This window comes from Leopardus geoffroyi, chromosome A3 (genome assembly GCF_018350155.1).
Source record: "Leopardus geoffroyi isolate Oge1 chromosome A3, O.geoffroyi_Oge1_pat1.0, whole genome shotgun sequence".
In the NCBI taxonomy this organism is placed as follows: Eukaryota; Metazoa; Chordata; class Mammalia; order Carnivora; family Felidae; genus Leopardus; species Leopardus geoffroyi.
Window position 1 is genome coordinate 100,560,695 of NC_059336.1, and position 10,797 is coordinate 100,571,491.

Consider the following 10,797-nt stretch of genomic DNA (forward strand, 5'->3'; position numbering starts at 1 on the left):
TTTCCTTGAAAGATACAATATGTCAATATCCATATTGGTGTTGTAGTATACTGTGGTATAAAAATAGTCTGAATAGGCCTATATACAGTAAATAAATTAAATCAATAATTAATAGAATAATTAACAGAAGGTACCAGGTTCAGATGGATTCACTGGTGAATTCTACCAAACATTTAAGGAAAAACTTGTATCAATGCTATACAGTCTCTTTCAGATTGTAGAAGCAGAGGGAATACTTCCTTAACTCATTCTGTGAGACCAGGATCACCCCAATACCAAAACCAGACAAAGACATTATAAGAAGAGAAGACTACAGGCCTATATCTCTCATGAATACAAATGTAAAAATCCTCAACAAAATATTAGCAAATTGACCTTAACAATGTGTAAAAAGAATTATAGAACACAACGAAGTGGGATTTATCTCAGGTATGAAAGAAAGGCTGGTTCAACATTTGAAAATCAGTCAATGTAATCCACCACATCAACAGACTGAAGAAGAAAAATTATATGAGTATATCAATAGATGTAGAAAAAGCATCTGACAAAATCCAACATCCTCTCATGATAAAAACTCTCAGTAAACTAGGAATAGAAGCAAACTTCCTCAACCTAATTTAAAAAATATCTACAAGGAACCTACAGTAATGTCATACTTAATGGTGAGAAACTAGAAGGTTTCCCACTAGAATCAGAAGCAAGGGAGGGTGTCCCTCTCCACTACCCTTTTTCAACATTGTACAGGAAATCCTAACTAGTACAATAAGACAAGAAAAGGAAATAAAGGTTGAGAAGGAAGAAATAAAACTGTCTTTGTTCACTGATGAGATAATTCTCTATGTAGAAAATCTAAAAGAATAATATTTAGCTGTGAACTTAAAACTCCTCTAAAGCAACTGTTGTTTTCTTTAAAAAAAAAAAAAAACAGTAGTTTTTTTTTAAAAAATAGAGAGCAAAAATTAGAATGACAATGAGAAATTGACTTATCCACCATCATAATAGGAAATTTTAATACATCTTCTGTAATTTACAGACCAAGTAGATTAAAAACAAACAAACAAAATAAAAGTCAGTAAGGATATTGATGACTTGATCAACACAAATAATGTTTGACTTACACAGAACTCTGCACTAATCAATTTAGGAAAACATTCTTTTCAAGAATCCATGATATGTTTTACAAAAATTGGCCACATACTGGTACATAAAGCAAGTCTAAATTAAGTTCAAAGAATTAGACATACAGATCACATACAGATTCATAGAGATCACATTCTCTAACAAACAATTAGTAACAATAAAATATATAGATATAGGGGCGCCTGGGTGGCGCAGTCGGTTAAGCGTCCGACTTCAGCCAGGTCACGATCTCGCGGTCCGTGAGTTCGAGCCCCGCGTCGGGCTCTGGGCTGATGGCTCAGAGCCTGGAGCCTGTTTCCGATTCTGTGTCTCCCTCTCTCTCTGCCCCTCCCCCGTTCATGCTCTGTCTCTCTCTGTCCCAAAAATAAATAAACGTTGAAAAAAAAAATTAAAAAAAAAATATATAGATATGGAAATTAAAACATAAAATCTAAATAACTCATGTCATGGGTCAAAGGAAAACTGATGGTCTGAGGCTCCAAACTTCCATAAGGTGAAATGGCTAATTAAAAATATGATGCTAGAATGCTTGAAGAACCTTTAAGAAAAGAGAGTCCAATGATGAATTTAAAGCTGCTTTTACTTATTCAGCATTCTCTGTGTTAACAGGACCTTTCTTAGCTAATGCTCATTATGTCAATCATGATTGGCCTTGCTTATTACAGGTCTATAACTGAACCAATCACTACGGGTAGAGGGATGGAATCTTCTGATTGGTCAGCCTGGGCTAGGTTCTACCTTTGTGAAGATGGAGATGAGCAGGGAGGAATGTTTTGACTCCTAGACCCTCTAAGGCCACATGGGGCCAGAAAAGAGGTCCCTTCTGGGAAGGCAGCTTGACAAACAAAATCATCCTTCGTGCCATAAATATGATTCTATAAATACTCCTGAGTAGAATAATACAATGACTCTATAAACAAAAACTAAAAACCAAAACCATGGCTAGTTACCACACTCAGGCCAAAGTTTAGGATTTCTGGGTGGTGCATTTTCCTCTTTTATGAAGTTCTAAAGCAGCCTCTGTGGATTTAGCATCCTATATCCAAAAGATAAGTTTAACCACCATCACCACCACCCCCAGCATACCCAAGACCCAATGGCAAAGGGACAGCAGAAATACTGCAATAAGTCTCCCATTTGGCAATGAGGAGAAGGAAAAACCATCCAAACTGTCTCCTAGTACACTCCATGTTCTGCAGGGTAGGAACAGAGACAGCCCCAGGCAGTCTTCTGGGTCAGCCAACCCAATTGCCTTGCCTCAGGATTTCCATGGCCACTTCTGAGTAGGGTGTAGGGGAAGACTCCCATTGAGGGACTACTTTAGTGGCCACTTCCTTTCAACATAATTGTTGGGCCTGGGACTTCCCTAGAGTTTGAGCAATCACACACCGCTGTTTGCCAATCTTGGGAGTTTTTGGAAATATAAAATGCCTGCAATCATAGTGGGAAGCTGTTCTATTTGAGAACACAAATTTTGTTAACTAGTAACCAGCCCCAGAAGTCTATTCCTGGTTATGGTCCTTGAACTGGACTTGCCCTCGTGGTTTCTGACTCAAAGGTAAGCACTTCCCTTTGGCCTTGTATTCAAATTGAGGGCTCCCTTGTAGACCTGAAGTGGGAAACTGAGTTAATCTGATACTTACCTCCAGTCTGCATCCCAGTGCATGGTGGGAAAAGAGAATTTATTAATTCCAATTATAGGTAGATCTAGGGATGGATCCAGCTACTGGCATAACTAGATCTTGAGGCTCAAATACACTCTCAAGGCACTGTCTCTTCTTCCTTCTCCACTCTACTTGCCTCTGCATGTCTTCATGCTAAATGAGGCTGTGTTTATATAATGGGAAAGATAGCCTCTGGAAGCCTCAGATTCATACCCTTTCAACTTAGCAAATAGCTAAGCGATCATCTCTCTCCCCATATCGATCTCAGGCAATTCTCTGGCCCATTTGAGTTACATGGCCATCTCTGTAGTCATGTAGGTGGGGCACCTCGGCCAGCTTGAGCCAGGTGGCCACATCATTGTGACGTGAGTAAAAGATGTGGCTGGGCACTATGATTGGCAGTTCTATAGGGACTATGTGGAGTGGGATGAAATGTTTCAAAGGAAGGGATACTGGGTAGACAAAGACAAGAAAGGTCCACCATAGAGGGGCAAGAGAAAATGAGGGTCAAATAGTAAAATAAAGCATGGGAAGTAACTCTGCAAGAGTTCCTGAACGTATTATAAGGGAACTCAAATCTGACTCAATTTCCTGATGATAAAAGCCAAGAGGGAAACATGGTCAGTGATGCAAACCAGATGCCAGCTGAGGTCTCCAGGCCCTGGGGAGGTCCAAAGCATGCCCCAAATTTCCTCCTTTTTCCCTGCAGGCTTACTTTCTCAGGGTTCTTGATCCCACAAAGGGGACCTGTCCCACACCATATGGCTTCCAGATGTGAGGCTTACCTTTTCTTTGGCTTCCACAAAAGATTTCCCTTGCACAAAGTAGCTAGTGAAGATTTTTACAGGAAAACAAAGTTGGTTGGAGAGTGGCCTTCAAAAGTCCTTTGGCTCCTGTGATGGGCTGAACTGTGCTCCCTTCAAAACTTAAAAGTTGAGGTCCTAACCCCCAGGACCTCAGAATGTGACTGTATTTGGAAACAGGGTCTTTAAAGACAAAGTTAAAATAAAGTCATTCGAGTGGGCCCTAATCCAACATGTCTGGTGTCTTTACGAGAAGAGGAGATTAGGACACAGAAGGAAGAGCACGTGAAGACAGAGAGAAAACAGCCATCTACAAGCCAACAAGAGAGGCTTTAGAAGAAACCAACCCCACTGACACCTTGATTTTAGACCTCTAGCCTCCAGGACTGCAAGAAAATACATCTCTGTTGTTGAAGCCGCCCAGTCTATGGACTTAGTTGTGGTGGCCCCAGCAAACTAACATAGCCCCTGTGCCACTGGTGGTCACCTTACTCGCCACCTCACAGACACCTCTTCCCATTCCTCTCCTTCTCAGAAATCAAATTCCCCTCTTTGTTTCAATCTGTGCCTTATCTTGTGTTGCTTGGCCTTTAAAACACCCAGTTCTTGGACTTCTACCCCATGCCTCACAGCTTATCAAAATATTTTCCCAAACAAGGACCACCTCCTAAGAAGAACTCCACTACCAGCAATTAGGATCAAACTAGGTCCCCTCGGGTTGCCTGGATGGCTCAGTGGGTTAAGTATCTGACTTCAAAATAGGTTCCCTCATTTTAGCACCGTGCTTGTGATGAAGACAATCCCTGTGTTAGACAACTGTCCCTATGATCCTCATGTAAAGAAACTGAGCCATGATCAGGGCATCCGCTACAACATGCCCGCAATAAACCCAACCATCTCAAATACATGGCCGAGGGCCTAGCACCCAAGGGCAGTGGTAATGAAAGCAAGTGGTGTACTTTGAGGGAAAGTCAGTATTCAAAAAAAAGGAGTTCAGGAGCATAGCCTTTGTTAGTCTGGCTCAGTCAAATCTAAAGGAGGAGATATCCTGCATATTCTTCAGTTAATCCTCTATAAACATTATTTCTCAAGGGTTAAGATTAAGGTTGGCAGCAGGGGTTCTAAAAACCTCCCAAGGCCACAGCACACTGGCATTACTATTGTAGATTTTAGCAGCTCTATATAACTTTAAAATCAACCAAACTGTTGATAGGGCAAAATGATATTATCATGCCCATTTTACACTGGGGGAAATTGATACTCAGCATGGTTGAGTAAGGTCAAGGTCAGAGTCAAAGTTTATACTCTGGTCTATTTGATGCTGAAGACTCAAAACCTCTAACGTTTAGTTCTTGATCTCATTCCTACTTAGTTTGAAAAGCATATATAGTGTGGGTAAGAGCAGAGATTGGCTTCAAATCCTGGCTTTATTTATTAGATTTTGTGTTAGTTACTTAACCATTCTGTGCTTTAGTTTCATCAAATGTAAAGTGAAGATTGTAATAATATTTGTCTCATAGGGTTGCTGTGATATTAACTGAGCTTAGAACGAGGTCTGTCATGTAGTAGGTAATTGATGCACTATTCTTCTTCTCTAGTTAGAGCTTCTTACCTATGTTTTACCTTCAGCAATAGATATGTAATAAGCACCTCCTCTGATGCGAAAACTCAGCCTCTGCCTTCAAGCTGCCCTAGTGGGGGTGGGGGGACAGGCGAGTCAACACCTGGGGTACTGTAACCCCAATGTGGGTGGTGAGTACTACAATAGAGGCTGTGGCAACAGACTTCAGAGAACAGAACAGCCAACTGCCTAGGGGAGGAGAAGATCACAGAGTAGACATGTTTGCTCCAGCTCTAGGAGAATGAGTAATGATATCACAGGAGGGGCATCATCGTCAGGAGCTGGTGGTGGACGGTAGAGCCATTCTGAGCAGTTTATTGAAATGAACTGGGGCTGGGGCTGGGGTATAATGGCAGAGATCAGAGATGCTTTTCAACTGGAGGGATGGCTCAGACTGGTGTCTGAAATAGTTCCGGCCAGCATAGGTGGGAAGGTGATCAGCAGGATAAGGGAGGCTTGCTAGGCATCTGTTGTCTAGAAAGATTCCATTCAGATCCCAACAAGCTTGGGCTTGAGTTCTCTGGAAACTCAGATAGGCTGAGCGTGCCAAGCTGTGGGGAGGAGCGGGAAGGTTCCACCCTGGGCGGCAAAGGCACAAGCTCCTGGGCTTGTCCCATCTGCCTCAGTTTACCCTGTGAGAGATGTAACGCCTCAAGAGATAGCCAGGAGGCTTATGAGTCCTGAGGCTGGCATAAGTGACAGAAGGATCAAATCATCTGGCCCTGAGCTTTGGAGCCCAACTCAAGAGAGCTGAATGAAATTTGCAGCTCTTTAGTGAAAAAAATCCACCTAAGAAATGGCTGCCATGTTGCTGATAAGACCAGCGAGTTTCCTACGTGGCAGCTGGGATGTGTCCTCTCCAAGTTTCACCGGACCCTCCGGTAGAAGTTAACTAACACAAGACCAACAAGAGCCTCGATGTGCAGGTCCTCCTTTCCCTCGGCAGAAATGTTTTGTGACAACCGAGGAATACAGAAGAGTGAGAATGGTTGGGGGAGCTTTCAGACTTACAGTACACAGTAAAGTAGTAAAGTTTCCAATAAATCCTGCTGTTGGGAAATAATCTGGTAAAAAGTTGCTAAATCAAAGAAAGGAAGAGAAAGAAGAAGGGAAAGACAGTAGCTTCATCCTCAGGAGCCATAAGTGGGCAGCCAGCACCAGTGCCCATCATCCTCAGCACATCCCCAGCCTGACGCCTGGCCTTGGAGCTTCCGGGTCCACTGGGTCTGACCTCTCTGATCCTGAAGGAATCTTTTCCACCTTTTGCTGGTTAGCCTTTTCCTGACACAGCTTTCCTTCTGCTGGATCTGCCCTGGCCCAATCTGGTGTCTTCTCTCTGGCCGAGTAAACTGAGCCGACCTCCAGGGTGCCCCTTTCACTTTGGCCAGCGTCCATACCACACCAGTTAACCTTCTTGTCATTCAGCTCGTCCCTCTGGACACTGGGCAGCAGTGACCAGTGAGGGGCCTCAAGGTGGGCCTAGTGGCACCTGTGCTACTTGGTGGCTTACACCTGAGGAAGTCCCTCTCTAGGGCTGGCTCTGCAAATACAGCTGCTTATCATGAGCAGCTTGTGGCAGAGGGTCCTTTCTCTTGTGTCTTTTCTTTCTTTCCAAAGCACCAAGCACAGAGCCAAGCACACAGGACTTGTCTCACCAATACCGTTTGGAATAGAAGTGTTGGCCACAGAATACTACCATCTTTTTTTTTTTTTTTTTTTTTTTTTTTTTGGTAGAGTCTCCGCTTCACTTGTATGGGGAGCCCTCTGTTGGGAGTGGGGGGCATTTGGTGGTGGCCGTGCTCTGCTGTGAGGGTTGAGTCCCAGGACGTGTGGTGAGGAGCCAAGGAAGGAAAAGAAAGGTCCTTCCGCGTCCTTGTTCCCTTGTTCTATTCTCTTCTATGCTCCTTTTGAGAGGCTTCCCTCCTGTTACACAAACACCTCTGAGGTCTCCTGGCCGATGAATCTGTTCTCCCTCTAGACACAGGCAGTGAACTCCTAGTGTCCATGGCAGATCACTTTGGATCCCAGATGGAAAACACCAAGGGGCTGTAAGAAATGACTGCTGATTCTTGGCTTTACTTTCCTGCCTAGTAACCTGAGCCAGGTGGACCGTCCACTTCCCACCCCAGGTCACAGATCACCGCTCCGACATTCCGTAAAACCCCACGGGATGTGGAAGGGTAATAACATGCACCTACAAGTGGGCATGGCTGCTTGGGAGGCTCTGTCATTGCAAGGTTTTCCTGCTGTCATCTGAGGTTATTATTGCCTCCATTTTTAAAAGTGAGGAAAGTGGGGCACCTGGGTGGCTCAGTTGGTTAAACATCTGACTCTTGATTTCAGCTCAGGTCATGATCTCAAGAATCATAGGATCGAGCCCCACATGGGGCTCTGCACTGACAATGCAAAGCCTGCTTGGGAGTCTCTGTCTCTCTCTCTCTCTCTGCCCCTCCCCTGCTCATGCTCTCTCTCTCAAAATAAAAAAAAAAAAACAATAAATTTGAAAATATAAATAAATAAATAAATAAATAAATAAATAAATAAATATGAGGAGAGCAACCTGGAGAGGCCAGGGGCTTGCCCAACGCCACACAAAACAGAGAAGACTTTGTGCTTCTGGGTCAATGCTCTTTCCACATAGACTGCACCATGTGAGTGTCAGGAGGGGTGGGACTGTCTCATGCTCTCTGAACACACAGGCCTTCCCAGTGGTGTCTCTTCCTCTCCTTCCCTCCTGGACAGAGCAACACAAGCCTGCTGTCCTGTTGGCATAAGTCTCACTGTGCTTGAGTTTGAGGTGAGGAGATTCAAGGTAGCCGTTATGTCATCCATCCTTGGTCTTGAGGAAGGCACCCAAAACCTGTGGTATTCTTGGCACAGGGCAAAGTGGAGTACAGGAGGCAGGTGTGGGGGGAGCTGGGAGGGAGCCCTATCCTTGCCTTGGGTAGTTTAATTAGCTCCTGTTCTGAAGTGTGCTGGTAAAAGTGTGCATGGAGAATAAAAACCTATAAGTAAACAGTGGTTCCGTTTGTACAGCTAAGAACTTGCAGAGGGGCAAGTTCTGGTTTTTCAACATAGTTTCAGGTCAAGTGCAATTGTAACTCTCATCACTGCCCCCAGGTAAATTCCATGGCTTCTTTAGCCCTGGAACAAAGTTCTGGCTTTCAGACTTCCAGAGGCCACCATAATTAATGTCTTCTGTCTGCATTTTCCCCCCTTCTATCTAAATCTGAGGGCTACTTCTGGTATGTCCTTCTCCTTGCTTAGATTCAACTCACATTCACTGGCACGGTGTTAGGGGTTTTCACCTACATGGTCTCATGAAATTCTTCCAGCTAGCCCATAAGATTGGTTTCTTCTCTCAATTTCAGTGATGAGGCACCTGAGTTTTCAAGTGGTTAGGTCATTTGTCCCAGGTCACCAGTCAGCAAGTGGTACCCAAAGTGCTAGCCATGTGCTGACATGTATGGACAGGATGTATGGACCCATCCAGGGTCAGAAGCTTTCCAAACCCGCTCAAAGCACCAATTGTCTTGTTTATGTTTTTCTTACAACTACCCCACAGCCTCAACCACATCTTTAAAGTTACTCAATTATCCATACAGCTGGGTTTACCAGTCCAGGTCTCCTTTTTAAGGGCTGACCTTCCCCAATGTCCCTCCTGAACCTCTGGGACAAGGAGTTCCACTGCAGACTATAAAGGCCCTGTGAGGCTCTGTGAAGAGTCTATTCTCTCTGCCTCAAACATTCCTCCCTCTATACCAGCTATCCCTACTCTAGTAGATGGAAGTAGCTATAGATTTTATTTACTTAATAGGTTTTCTCATCCCCAATTTTCTGGTAGCAGTGTTTGTTCTTCCTTTTTTTTTTTTTTCCTTTGGGGAACTTCCTGTCCCCTAGTCGTAATCCTCAACTGTCCATCTGGTTCTCCTCCATCCCCTGGCGACCGAGGAGAGATGTGTGACTGAAATTTGGCCCATCAGAGGACCCGATCCCTCTGACCACCGTGATTGTTTCAAGGATGAGTGTGTGACCTGGTCCAATGATTACAAGTTTTTCTTCTTTAAGCAATGATGCAATGAATCAATCCCAGTGTATTGGGACTGACATCTTCTTTCATTTGTCCAATTATTCCCATGGGATAAGTGCCTGGCTTGAAATTGCCACGTCATATATATGTGCATTTTCAATGTTGGCATGTTTCGTGAGGTTGCCCTCCAGAAAAGCTGTCCCAAATTTATACCATCCCAGCAACATGTGAGAGTTGGTTCTGCACATCCCAGGAACACCTGGTGTTGTCAATCTTTAAATATTTGCTGGTCTGAAAAGTAAAGACAGCTGTTGAAATCTATTCCCAGTTTTGGTTCTCTTTTTGGGTCATGCTCCCACATGCCTGTCCTAAAGTTACCTACCCCTGGCCTTGCTTCTAAACCTCTTGCCTGGTGCTTCATCAAACTTTATTGGTCTTCTTGTATCCTGTCCTCACTGTACTAGCCTGGAAAAAGGGTTTTTATCTTATACATCTCCCTTTTTCCCCTAGCTTCTTGCAACTGCTAAGAACAGTTTGGAACCCAATAATTATGTTTTGAATGAATGAATGAATGAGTGAATGAAAACCCTTCTATGACCCTCCCATTTCCTGTTCAGTTCTGAGTGGTGCCATGTAGTTGGGTGAGTGTTAACCTGAATAAAGAAATGCCCAAGAACATCAGATTTCGGAAATCCACCCACAAACGCACACACTGAGTTCCATCCCTGAACTGTAATGACTTATTTTCCTGTGAGCGCTTATGTCCAGTCAGATCCCTTCATCTCTAAGCAACATATTTGTTCAAGGAGATGTCATACTCTCCCTGGAGTATTTCTGCCATCCCAATCAATCCACCAACACTGCAGGATCAAGTTCAATTTTCCATTCCTGTGACCCTGAGTTGGGACTGCACGTGGAATCTGGAAAAATAATTAACATTTGTTGAGTGCTCACTATTTGCCAGACTTTGTGCTAGGCATTTTAAATACTTCATTAGTCGCATTCTTCATGGTCCCTTTGATGTCACAGGCTCTTCTACAGGGAATTTCCACCCTGGCTATTCCCAAAGGAGACGTAGGGTTCAGGAACTAGTTGGCTGCTGTGCCTTATACCTCGACTTTTATTTATCAGTCAAATATTGCCTTTAAAATTTAAGTCTTCCACATATCTTATGGGGTCTATCCTTGGCTGTTTCATCTTTCTGTGTGGAATAAATGGGATTCTTTTTCTGTGGTGCTGGGAAGTTGGCTGTTGTTTGTTTACAAGAACATGAGTTTTGTGTATTGATTTTGTATTTGGCCACTTTTCCAAACTTTCTCACATTTTTTATTTTTAAAATTTTTAACTTTCATTTTTAAAATTTTGGTTAGCTTTAAATTTTCTACGTAGACAATATCTTTAAGTAGTAAGTCTTGTAACAGACAAGATGATGATATTTTAACAATTTTTAGAGAGAAAATTCACATACTATACAACTTACCCATTTAAAGGCTACAATTCAATTTTTCTTAGCATATTCACAGAATTATGCAACCATCA